A 12,930-nucleotide genomic window follows, 5' to 3' on the forward strand; every position below is an offset into this window, starting at 1 on the left:
TGGTGTATATTATTGGGATAGTAACAGCGCTTCCTTCACAGGGCTGGTCTGAAGTTAAATAAGTTGGTACATAAAGAAACTATATAAAATACCTGGCATTTGGGAAACAGTTAATAAATGTTGGTTATTGTATTTGAATATGAACAGGGTCCATTCTGAAGTAATATCCAAATAAATTATTTTTCATAAGTTATGGATCCTGTGCATGCAAAGCCTAGAGCAACCTGTGTGACCATTAGTTCCAAGGATAGGCAGTCAACTGAAATAGAATTACTATCGAGGGAGATCTTAATAATTATGGCTGCTGCTCTTGGTCTATAGGACATGGGTTTGGGATACATTTTTATAAATTACTACTCGAATGGCTTCCTTTAGTAATGTTAAGAAATGCAGTCACACATTGAGGGGAGGGACAGTATTAGAAGAGAGGAGATAAAAAAATCTCAAGAATATGATAAGGCTTTTTCTTTTTATTTCTTGTGATCATATCCTAGGCTGGCATCTTCCCTGACAAAGGTCAATTTTACCTTAACTGAGCCTGTCTATTGTCTTTGCATCTATGATAACATATCTTTGGAATTTCAAAGTAATTTTCCTTTTCCTGGACCCTTCAAAACACAGGCACTGCTCTGTGGAGACCACGAGTCCCCTCATTGCTATTCAGCTAATTGCTGACTGTTCAACTATCCTGTACCCATCTACACCCTAGGCTGAGAGAATTAGGTGAGGAGCTGGGCCCATTGTCTATGTCAGATTATGGGACCTTCTGGAAGAGAGTTTCAAGGTCCTGGATTCTTCTCCCCTGAAGTGAATGGAATTGATTTCTGAAGGAACATCTGGAGGGAAGGATCTGCTGGAGATCACTGGAACTCCAAATTCAAATTTGTCTTGAATCCTCTGGATTTAATACTGGAATTTGTCTTCACTGGACAGATGAGAGAGCAGAGGCCAAGGACAGGTAAGTGACTTGCTCAAGGTAACACATAGTCTGTTCTAGGCCTAGGGTTTGGTGCCAAGTCCAGTGACTTTCTGGTTTCCTCACTGCTCCCCAGATCCAGACTCTGATGGCTGCAGCAGCTTAGGCCATAACAACCAGTTTATTCCCAATAATTCCCAGTATGAGCACTTTTCTTGGCTTAATGGCCCAAACCTGTTTTGCCTATAAGGGATTTAGTACTTCCAGCTGTTCTGCACTCACAGATACTGAATCTAAGGGTGGAATTTATATTAACTGTTCACAAGACACACTTTGATTTGATGGAATGTCTCCATCATAGAAAGAAAACATGGCTAACTCTTGCACTTGATGATTCTGAGCACCACAGTGCACAGGAGCCTGCCCCAGGTTGGGAGTCTAGCTCTGGTTTGGCATCTAGCCCTGTGTCATGGGACCTGAAGGAGGTCACTTAATGTCCTGGAACCTCCAATCCCTCATTTGAGCTGCATGATGGATCCCACAGTGAGTGAGGCTTAATTAAGATAATGTGTGACCCGTCAGTGTGCACAGTCTCTTTCTGGAGGGGACAGAAGAAACTGCCAACAGTGTTTGTCTTGGGAGGGGTGGTTGGACATGTGGGAGGGAGGGATGTTCTCTGAAGATTTTGTCATGTGTGGCTCTTCCTTATTATCAAAATACATGTATTATGAAACACAAACACAGAAGTGTATATAATACATGTACATTTTTAAGGATGGTAATAAAATGAACATACTGTACTCACTATACAGCCTATGAAAGTAGCTTTGAAGCCACCAAGTGTTACATTTTGCAGTTAAGACTAGTTGTTAAGTGAAAACTTAGTAGATTTTTAAGAACCACAATTAAAGCCCAAGCCAAGTGCCTGGCCACATGAAGTAATCTGAGCACAACCAGCTGCAGAGCCCAGTGTGCTATATATGTCCTTGCACCCTGCTGGTGTGGGTTATTCTTGGAAACACTAGAAGTACACATTCGTCCTGCTTCATCCCTGCTAATGCCATGTGGACCAAGAGAGCTCAGAACAATATTCAAAGTAAAGCCTGGAGCATATCCTCCAGGGAATTCTCCTGCAGGCCCAAAGCTGGTCTCAAATTATGTAGGGCTGGCCAGGCCATGACACAGGTAAGCTTCCTGCTAGTAAGCAAACGCCAGGCTGGGTAATTAGGCACAAAACAGATGGTCAGCTGAGAAGACAGCTCTGAGGGCAGCTTAGAGGATTACATAAAGCCAGGTCTCAGCATGAGTCTGGAGTGGGCTCAACCACCATCCGCCTGGTGAATTCTGAGCCTGGGGCAGGGAATGCATGTGTCACAAAGGCCAAGGGTCTCCTGCTATCTGCTCTGGTTCTGTGGTCTGGACACCGGATCCTCTGCCTAAGACCCACATGATGCCACTGTCTTGTGTGTCTCAGTCTGCTTTGTTGGCTTCAGGTTCCTGCCCTGGTTATTGTGTTTTCTGGGTGACACACCACAGGACCAAGTCAAAAAGTGAGTGGTCCGTGGGTCCAGAGGGTGGCCTCCTGTGTCTGTGAGATGGGGGTTTAGGGTGAACAGGGCCTGGCAGAGCCCTGATCATACACATCTGCTGATTCCCAAGGGAGGGCTGAGGTCTGGAAACTTCTACTCCAAAGGAACAGAGGACAAAGAGAACTGCAGATGGGGCCCTAGGCACCCTAGAACCAGAGTCGAGGCTGGAATTAATTGTTCTCTAGACTCCTATCCCCAACACAGACCCATCCTGCTCTGCCTGCCCCCCTCCACATGCATCTCTCCTGACAGCCATGGCCAGGCTCAGATCAGGACTGTGGTGCACAGGCTGCTCACATGCCTGTCTCAGTCCTCAGCCAGATACCCAGGGGCATGGAGGGCTGGGCTCGGCAGTGTACTGGGCCTTCAGGAGAGCTGGCAGTAGGAGGGAGAGATTCACACAGATTCTGTGTGAAACTTGGTGGATCACCATGCCTCCTACTCTCATGACAGCCACACAGGGGTCGGGGATGGCATGGGGCTGACCCCTGGGTGGGCAGGAACAGCCATAAAGGCTCAGTTCCAAACACGGGTGCCATGGGAGGGCAGTGTGGAAGGAAAGACCAAGACTCTGACTCTGCTGCTCACCTGTCTGCAGGGCCATTGCTTGTGTTATGGGCACCTGGCCGGACCGGGTGAGATGTTTCAGCCAGCCCCTCTATTTCCCCTGGTTCACCCTGGATCATGCCTTTATGTGGGGCAAACACCCTGCCTCACACGTGCTGCACTGAGTCCCAACTGTTTGGGTCCAGCTGGAGCATCTTGAGCCCACTGGGGCAGAGTTCGAAAGTGAGGGGGCTGCAGTCTGGGAAGATGATCTGGGAGTTTGGGGGATGGGGTTTCATGGGCTGGAGTACCCTCAAAGGCAGTGGCATCTTTCCTGTCTCTGGGAAGGCATGGAAAAATGAGGCATGTGGGTGATCCAGTCTCTAACCTGCTCCAGAACCACCTCCGGAGCTGCAGAGCACTCCAGAACCAGAGGAAGGGTCTGCTCTGGGGCTAGAGCCTGGTCCAGCTGTGCCAGTGCTGGAGCCAGTGTCACCTCCATCAACCACTCCAGACCTAGAGCAAGCACCAACATACCTTGCAGCCCCAGGGCCAGCTCTGGAGGTGGAGCCACCCGGACCACCAGCTCTCATGAGAATTCTGAGAGCAAAGGGAGATCCAGCCCCAGCAGGCGAATACCCCCAGGCTGTGCCCACTAAACACCTGCTAAGGAAGACAAAGTACAGCATCCACCTCTTCCCTTCAAGACTGGTGGCAGATCAACTCACAGCAATGGATGCGGTGAGCAGGGAGCTCTCTGGGTGAGGTGGGAGAGGCCTTCCCTCTGTCCTTAGCTGCCCAGACCTGCCTTTCCCTACTCTGTACTCCTATGATCTGGATCTAAATCCCAGCTCTACCACTTGGCACCCATGGGTCCTGAACAACTTCCTCAACCCCTGAGCCTCTGCTGTTCACCTGGGGACACGAGCGGGACGCTCACAAGATGTGCTGCAAAGTGGCTGTGCAGATTAGATGAGGGCCATCACACAGAAAGCTGGGTGGGGCCTGGACAATAGAGAGCTCACTGTGTGCAGCCAGGTCCATGGGTCACCCATCTCTGTGCCCATGATGCTCAGCGGCTTCAGCACATATTAGGCACCTCATGTGTACTGTACTACAAGGGAGACAAACAGCCTGTGGTTGTTGCTGCCACTGAATGGGGATCTGTGCCAGAACATTCATCAGATCCTGCAAGAAGCCCCTTGGTGAGGAGACATGAGTCACATGCTGGACTTTGGAGTGAGGAAGGGCTAGAGGCAGGTGCTCCTGTCCCTTCCCCACCAGTCTTGGGCCCTGGGTCATCCAGGGCTGGGTGCCCTCGGAGGACAGAGAATAAATCCCAGGGACTCCAAGGCTCAGGCCATATCCCCAGAGGTTTCAGTTTCAGCCTTGACCACTGACCCCTGCCGGAAGTTGGGGACCCATGAGCTGGGGTGTTGCAGGGCTGGTTGACACTGCCCTTTCTCCCCTGGAGATGTTCACAGAGGTGCTGCCTTTTCAGTGCCTGGGCTCCATGTGGTCCCTCTGGGAAAATCCTGCCAATGAACAGCTGGAACCAACTGCCCATGACACCATGGTGCAGTTCAATCGTGTGGCCACCTGGGTGATGAACACTTACCTTCTGGACCCAAGCATGATGGCCCAGGACAGGGCCAAAGTCATAGAGTACTGGATTAAGGTGGCCAAGGTATGAAATGAGAGGCCCAGTGGAGTCTCTATGTGGAGCCTTCAAAAATGCCTCTATTGCTTTGTAAGCTGTGAGGACTGAGGCCTGAGGCCTAAGGTCTGAGCCCCAGCACAGACTCTAAGTCCTCTCTCCAAGGGCATGCTGACCTTGACTCTCAGGTCCCAGTGGTGGGAAGCTCACTTCCTACCTGGCTCCTTCCTTGGGTTGAGCTAAGACCCTCCTCTCTGTGAGTGTTGGTTTTTGGGTGCTAAACGTGTCCACCCTGAGCATCTGCCAGGAGGGGGTGTCAGTTGAAGGGAACTGAAGCTAGAGCTCCAGCTCTCCACCTCACAGCACATCTCCCCCCTTCCTAGGAGTGCCGAACCTTGGGGAACTTCTCTTTACTCCATGCAATCCTGTGAAGTCTAGAAAGCACACCAGTCCATCGGCTGAAGACATGGAAGGAAGTTCTCAGGTGTGGAGGCCTCTGCCATCATAGGATGGGGGTGCCTTCCATATGTCTCCCAAGATCCCCTCACCACCTGAGATGCAGCCAACCCTGGCGACAGGAACTGGGTTCGTGGGCGTAGTCTCTAAGCCTCCTTGGGACTTCAGGCCACCAGCTCTGTTTCAAGAGTCAGTTCCCCTAAATGTCAGAGTCTGCATAGAGCCAAATAGGAGATTGGCAAGTGTTTCCAGCACCAGAACCTTATGCCCAGCTGAAACCAAAACTGGTCAAAACTACTCAAGAGCAGTGGGAATGGGGGCCCTGGTGACCAACATGAGAGCCCAGCCCCAGTCCCATGGACACGGTCCTGCTCAGACGAACCCATGAGGGCCCTTACACCAGGAGTTTGAAACTTTAGATTGTCAAAAGGAATTTGCCCTTAATGTCCCTCCCCCATCATTCCTAGACATGTCTTTCCTCTGTCATTCCCCTCAGGAAGAGCAGAGTCCAAATGAGAAAACCATGTCCGGAGAACAACCCAGTGATCAGGAAGAAGCTCATGAAGGTAGAGCTAGGCTGGACTTCTGGAAAGACAGGATGGTGGGGGAAGCCGGGATGGTGCAGGATGTGGCTTTGGTCATTTGTCCCTTAAAGATTCTCTGAAAATGTTCATCCTCTCTGTCCCGATAAGCAGGAAGAGGATCTCTTTGGTCCATAGGCAGGTGGGGGGCAGATTCAGGGTCAGGGGGCCAGGTCCCGGCACAGAGTGGTGGTGGCTGGGATGATCCAGGATGGGGTGCAGGCATGGCAGATTGAGCGAGTCTCTGGCTTTCATGAAGGTCCATCCCGCTGGCACTTAGCTTCTTCTAGGCTGTGGGGTGAATAGGATGGGTGGGTGCCTTTCTTCGCCAAACCAGCCCACCCTGTCCTTAGGAAGGCAGAGCCCTGCTGCTCCTTCTGTCTTCATCACACCTCCAAGGGGAGCGACCCTGCCTGCCCCAGGGGAGGGCCCTCCTGGGGATTTCCATGGGCCAGGTGAACATAAGGGTTGCTTGGCCCCCGGTCCCCTTTGCTGGAACAGACACAGAGAGGTGTTCATTCTGTGACTTCCCAATGCCTCCTGTAGCACTCACTGCCAGTCAGTCATAGTCAGGATTCTCACTCAGCGCTCAGTGGGCACTAACACAGGCCAGGGAGCTTCTGAGAAGTGTCTGGGCAACTGGGGCATTGTTAGTGAGGTGGGGAGCTGTAGCTCTAGCTTTGGTGCCCTTGAATTGACACAAACCCTCCTGGGTAGGACAGAAGCTCAGGGTTGGCACATTTAGCACAGACCCCTGACGCTTCCTGTCCATGAGGAGGTAAAGTGTTCTGTCACCTGCTACCCTGCCAGTCAGATGGGACACCCTGAGGATCCTGTCCCGAAGGGTAAAGAAAGACTACTGCACAAGGGAAGGTCCTGGGCGTTCCTTGGGGAGGTGAAGGTTTGGCATAGCCTTGGTATTGGTCTGATGGGCAGAGATTCCAGTGTGGTAGGCCAGGCAGGGCTGCTCAGCCAGGCTCCTGAAACACCTGTCCATCTATGCCTTGGCCCACTGGGGGCCTGGGCACAACCTGAGAGCCCAGAGGACAGGGCTCTGGACAGTGATGGGGATGGTGAGGGCAGATGGGACAAAGCCTCTGGCTGAGAGGGGCAGGTGGCCTCTCCTGTGTGGGCCCGAGCCACTCACTGTCCTCCTCTGGGTCCCCTGTTTCCTAATGAGAGAGGTGGAGGGACCACCATCCTCGGCTACAGGCCTCACAGGGTGCTCACAAGGTTCAGACAGGAAAGGACGGTGCAGAACCCCCTGCACTGTTCTATCTGGAAGGGTAGGATGAGAGCAGTGATGACAGTAATGACACTGAGTCTTCAAGAGGACCTGTGAGCTAGGTGGAGATCTCACACTTTCCAGAGGAGGAAGCAGGTCAGGGAGGCCAGGCCCCTGCCCAAGGTCACACACCAAGTAAACATTGTAGCTGAGAGCTTGCCAGAATCAGAGCATGCTGGAGGCACAGCAGCCCTGGCACCAGCTGATTTGGGTCCGATGTCCAGAGTGTGAGGTTGGGATGGAGGGGGGAAAGGGGTGGGGGGAGTATGTGCTCAATGACCATGTCCTGGACCCTGGCAGAAGTGGCCTTCCAGATTTGTCACTCTGATACTGAGCACAGAAGAGGCTGCATAAGAAGTTAAGTGAGCCTGTCTGGTGGGTGCTCCAGGGTCAGAGACAGGAGGCTCTGTCTGAGCTGGGTGCAGCAAACCTATGGGGGTGGGGCTGGCCCAGGACCACAAACCCTGTGATTTGCCAAGATAGGCCCTGAAATGTGTTTAGGAGTTTTCTTGGAGAGTGAGGGATGGGACAATTGAGGGGAGGCTCAAAGGGTCCTGGTCTGCTCCATGTGGGATCCCTAGGGTGGCCCAAGCAGCTGAAGATGGCAGACTTTCAGGGGAGGCTGTGTTGACACACCTGAGAGCAGGGGCTCACCCCACCTTCACTGATTACCCAATGTGTCCCCTTCCTTGGGAATTTCTAGATGACCTGATGATGCTGGACAGAGACATAGAGATTTCTTTGGAGGTGGATGACCAGGATTAACCTTTGGGGAGACAGCCCTGAGTTGTCAGTACAGCTTTCCCTGGGGGCTTGTCCATATAGCAATCCATGTCGCTGTGGGCTGGAGTCCAGAGAGTAGCCTGGGTCCAAGTCCTGTCTTTCTGAGTTTCCCATCCCCTCTTGGGACTTGGCAGTATTCCAACATGAGTAGGGGTGGGCCCAGGGCTAACCATGCCTGGGGCGGCTCTTTCTGGTAGACTTGGGTTGTCTGCCTTGCAGGGGAATCAGGTCCACAGAGAAAACCAGAGGAAGGTGAGTGGCTGTGGGACCTCCTGGGGGCAGGGGAAGGAGTGAAAATCGGGGACATCCAGGACAGCCCACTCCCGGGCTCCATCCCCTGCATCATACATCTATTGGGAGGCTTTTATAACAGAGGTGGGAAACCCCTCCAGTTGGTGGCTGGGGTAGGGGGATGGCATCAAGGACAGCTTTCTGGAGGAAAAGCTGTTGCCCAACTACGAGCATGGGTAGGGTCTGGATGGAATTAGTGGAAGGGCAGTGCCCATGTGCAAAAAGACCCTGGACCTATCCCCTGCCCCACTCCTCACTCGAGCTGTGTTTGCATCCTCTCTCTCTCTGGCCCCGGGAACAGAAGGTAATGGAAAAGACAGTGGAGCTGCAGGGGGCTACTGAGAAATATGAAAGAGAGCCCGAGGAGCAATTCAGGGCCTGGTTCCTGGCCCTGGATCACACACCTGGGCCTGAGGCAGAGGTGAGCTCCAGCAGGAGTTGGGTGAGGGTAGTGGTGGGCTATCCATGTGGATAGTCCAGAGAACCTGTGTCCATGGCTACCTGGTCAACCCCAGACCTTGCTGTGTAGCACCTCCTAGGTCACCTGACAGTGGGAGGGACACCTGAGGTGTAATTCCTGGGAGCTCACAGGTGCCACTCTGTCCTGCAGTTACCTCCTGTCCTGCCAGCTGGAGCCCCAGTCCTAGATGTCCAGCTGTAGACTTGGGTCAAGAACATCATCTGTTACTGAGTGTCCAGGTGGGCAAAGCAACTTCTTCACCAGCGGGGACACAGCTGGGCCCTCAGGAGCACTGGGAAGCTGCTTCTGCCCTGGAAGGACAGTGGTAGTCCTACTGGTGCACTCTGCCAGGAGGGAGGGGAAACACCTACAACTTCCCTACAATTCTCCCCAAGGCCTCTTCATTCCTAGAAGGGATGATGGTTATTTATGGTCAGCAGGCTTTGGAGTCCTCCTTTGCTAAAGTCCCAGGGGCAGGGATTTCTGTCCATATGTGTCAGCGCCCGTCTGGCTGGGAGGGCACATTTTCCCTGTGAAAGGAAACTACATCTTGGACTAGAGCTGAGACACTGATGATGTCTCACCAGAGCAGAGCGTAGCAGACCAGGGCAGGTCAGAGGGAAGCCGATCAAAGCAAAGATGTCTAGCCAGACAGGCCAGAAACTATTCTTGTCATGATGGGGGTTGACAAGTCTGAAGTCTGTGAGCAGACCAGCAGGCTAAAAACAGCAACATGTTATACTGTGATCTGAGACACAATTTCCTCTGTACCAAGGAATCTTAATTTTCACTCCTAAGGGTTTCAGCTGAGTTACAGAACCCACCCTGTTTCCAGGGAAATTACCCCCAAAATCAACTGATTGCAGATATGTTTGGTCAAATAACTGTGTGCTATAGCCCAGCCAAATGGACACAACTCTCACCATCAGAAGTTGCGGCAATTTTTTATCTAGATTAAGTATTAGACGCGTCCCTGATATTTGCTTTGCTACTATTTCCTCCCTTTCTATGGGTAGTCTTTTTTCTCCTGATAGTGTCCTTTGATGCACAGAAGTTTGGCACATTTATGAGATTTTTTTGTTTTTCAAGTAACAAAAAATTGTGCTTTGGAGCTCAACAATTGTTCACTCACTGATTTAAGGAAAAGAACCCAAAGAACACCTGGCTACCATGGCCAACCTGGCAGACCTCGAATGGTTGCCAGCTTACCTCTATGCCCTGTCTTACCATTTTGACCAGTCTTAATTCTGTGACCTGTTGAAGCGTGATACCCCACAAAGCTGGGTTAGAGCCTCTGCAGGATGATTCTCCAGCAGGCTCAGAAAAGGGCTTCCCAAGTTCTTGACATATTTAAACTCAGACTTGGCTGTTGAAACAGAGCTGGACACAAGGAGAACTGGGGAAGCCACCAGTAAAGGGACAGCAAGTGCTCCCAGGGAACGAGGAACCAGGCTGGCTGGGGTGCAGGAAAGTGTGTGTGTGTGTGGGGGGGGGTCCAGGCAAATATATGGCCCTTGGGTGAGTTGAAAATGTTATCCCAACCATTAAGGCTTTCAGGCAGAAAAGAACATGATCTGATATATATTTTTTAAAGATCACTCTGTGATTTGGCATTTGAAATAAAATTTTAAAGGGTAGGATTTATACAGATGAAAGATTGACATGTGCTTCAGATACAGACAGTGTAAACATGGCTTGAAGGCAGGACAGATGAACACTGGAGACCGAAACCCACACTCTCAGAGACCTGTGTGTGATGGAACAGGATAAGGAAACAAAATACGTCCGTAGAGAGGAGGGCAGGGTGGACGGGGGACCCTCCATGAAGAGGGCAGGGCATGGAGGACCGGAGATCCTTCATGAAGGGGGCAGGGAAGGGAGGACAGAGGCTCCTCCTTGGAGTTGAGAGGGCAGTGGTGACAGGAGACCCTCCATGGCGGGGGCAATGCAGGGTGACAGGGTAGCATCTATCGAGGTTAAAGGTCAGGTAGGATAGGGGACCCTCTTTGGAGGTCAGAGAGCAGGGAAAAAGGGGAAGTCCCACTGAGGGAAAAGGACAGGGAGGGCAGAACAGGAAGGGCAGGGAGGACATGGGATGCTTCTTTAAACGGGAAGTTCTGGGGGTTCAGAGAACCCTCCAAGGAGGAAAATGGGCAGGGGGGCACAGAACCCCACGACTGAGAGGACAGGGCAGGGGGACATGGAACCCTCCATGGTGAACCAGGAAAGGTAGGACAAGAGACTCAATTTGGAGTTGAGAGTGGTGGGAGACAGGGCACCCTCCATGGAGGGGAATGGGATAGAAAACAGGGAATGCCCCTCTGCAGGGGAAGGAAGTGGAGGACAGGAAATCCTCCATGGAAGGGCAGGGGCAAAAGAAAAGAGCATTTTACATGAAGTTTAGAGGGCAGGAGGGACAGAGGACCTCCGTGGATGGGGCAGGGAAAGGGGACAGCAGACCCTCCATGGAAGGGTATGGTCCTGGGGATAGGAAACCTCCCTTTGAGGGGGCAGGGCAGAAGAACAGGGCAATCTCCAAGCAGCTGACAGGGTAGGAAGGACAGGGGGACCCTACTTTGATGGGGCAAGACAGGGAGGATTGGGGAATCTTCATAGGAGGCATGGCAGGGGGACTGGGGACACTTCATGGAGGGAGTTGGGCAGCAAGACAGGGCACCCTCTATAAAAAGTAATGAGTAGGGTGGCAGGAAAGCCCCCCTATGAGGGACAGGGAAGGGAAGAGGGCATCCTACATGGAGAGAGCACACAGGGATATAGGGAACCTCCCTGAAGTTTGTCCTGCATTGGACAGGGGACCTTCCTTGGATGAGGCTGGGCAGGGGAACAAAGGACCCTCCATGGAGGGGAGGCGGAATGAAAAACAGGGGACCCTCTACAGAAGGGGGAATGTAGGGAGGACAGGGGAGCCACCATGAAGTGGGCAGAGCAGTAGGGTGAGGAGGGGACGGACAGGGAACAGGGGACACCGTCCTCTCCATGTAGGGTCCCCTGTCTCCCCATGGAAGGTTCCCTGTACCCCTTCCCTTCCATCAATATTCCCTTTTCCACCTGCCCTTCCATTCCTAGGGTCTCCTGTCCCGCTGCCATTCCCCTCCCACATCCCCTTTTCTCCCTGCCCTGCCACTTCCCAGGGTTCCCTGCATCCCCTACTCTTACCTATCTGTGATTTGTTCTTTTCCCGCTCTGCTTGTTCCCTCCATGGAGGATCTTCTGTTCCCTTGCCGTGTCTCCTCACTCATAGGAAACTGTGCTCTAGTCTCTCCAGTCTTCATCTCTCTTCCCTCCAGGCCAAGTGCCCACTCTCTACCAGAAGCACATTTCTCACACTCTTCATCTAAATCCTACCTGTGTCAAGACACATCTCAAGTATTATTTCAAATGTCAAATCAGAGTGATCTCCACAAGGGAGGGGGTGTGTGGGGAGGGAGAAAAAGTTATAGGGGTTACATATGTGGATGGAAGGACACTTGACTTGGGGTGGTGAACACATAGTATGATATACAGATGGTGCATTATAGAACCATGCACCTGAAACCTATACAATTTTATTAACCAACATAACCCCAATAAATTCAATTAAAAATAAAAAGTGGTGGCATTTGGAGGGTGATGAGATCATGAGGGTAGACTCCTCAGGAATAGGATCCCTTTTGAAGAAAACCCTAGACAAGAGTTATTGGTGGATCACTTTGTAAATTACATTTCTAACCTCTATGCTGAAAACGTGAAAATAATATTGAATGTCTGCTCTAATTGGGAAAAAATAATTTTCCATAGAAATGTTTCAAGTAAAATAAAAGTCAGAGTGATCTTTAACAAATATAAATCAGATCATGTCACTGTAGTGCCTAAAAGCCCTAAATGGCTCCAGCAGTGGTCAGCTGTCCAGAGAGCATCGCTGGTGATGGTGGGACACTGCTGGGATAGGAATGCCCTGTCTTCTTCCTCCAGTTGCTCCCATAACTGTTTTAGTGGCACCGGGCACTGGTGCAAGGCAGAACTGTGCTTCCTTGAGGGCGAGCTAAGCATCACTTCACTGCTCTGGTGTGGTAGCACAGAGAACAAAATATTTTTAAACCTTCAATGATACTAATAGCATTTTCAAACCACTCAAGAGAACTTTATCTGCCCTTCCCTGCACCCCAGCCAGTCAGGCTCACCCAGTCTTGAGGACAGAAGGCTAGGTCATTGCTTCCCAGGCATGCAGGATACATTCATCTGGTCAGATGTCTGAGCAGAACTGCAGTTCTCTTAGGATGGAAATGGAGGTAGGCATCAGACAGGATTAGCCAAACACGAGGACACTAAACTTTTCATGACACAGTGACTGGATCATAGCTGCAGG

General features: G+C 51.6%; 1 non-coding gene across 1 annotated transcript; it reads left to right on the top strand.

Moving 5' to 3' along the window:
- The first annotated feature begins 12,451 nt into the window (after positions 1-12,451).
- On the top strand, positions 12,452-12,646 carry LOC148091726 (small nucleolar RNA SNORA74). Its single transcript, XR_015715611.1, has one exon. It is a non-coding gene; the product is annotated as a small nucleolar RNA SNORA74 (small nucleolar RNA).
- Positions 12,647-12,930: the final 284 nt, after the last annotated feature.

The sequence above is a fragment of the Miniopterus natalensis genome, chromosome 13 (genome assembly GCF_054644295.1).
Source record: "Miniopterus natalensis isolate mMinNat1 chromosome 13, mMinNat1.hap1, whole genome shotgun sequence".
Lineage (NCBI taxonomy): Eukaryota > Metazoa > Chordata > Mammalia > Chiroptera > Miniopteridae > Miniopterus > Miniopterus natalensis.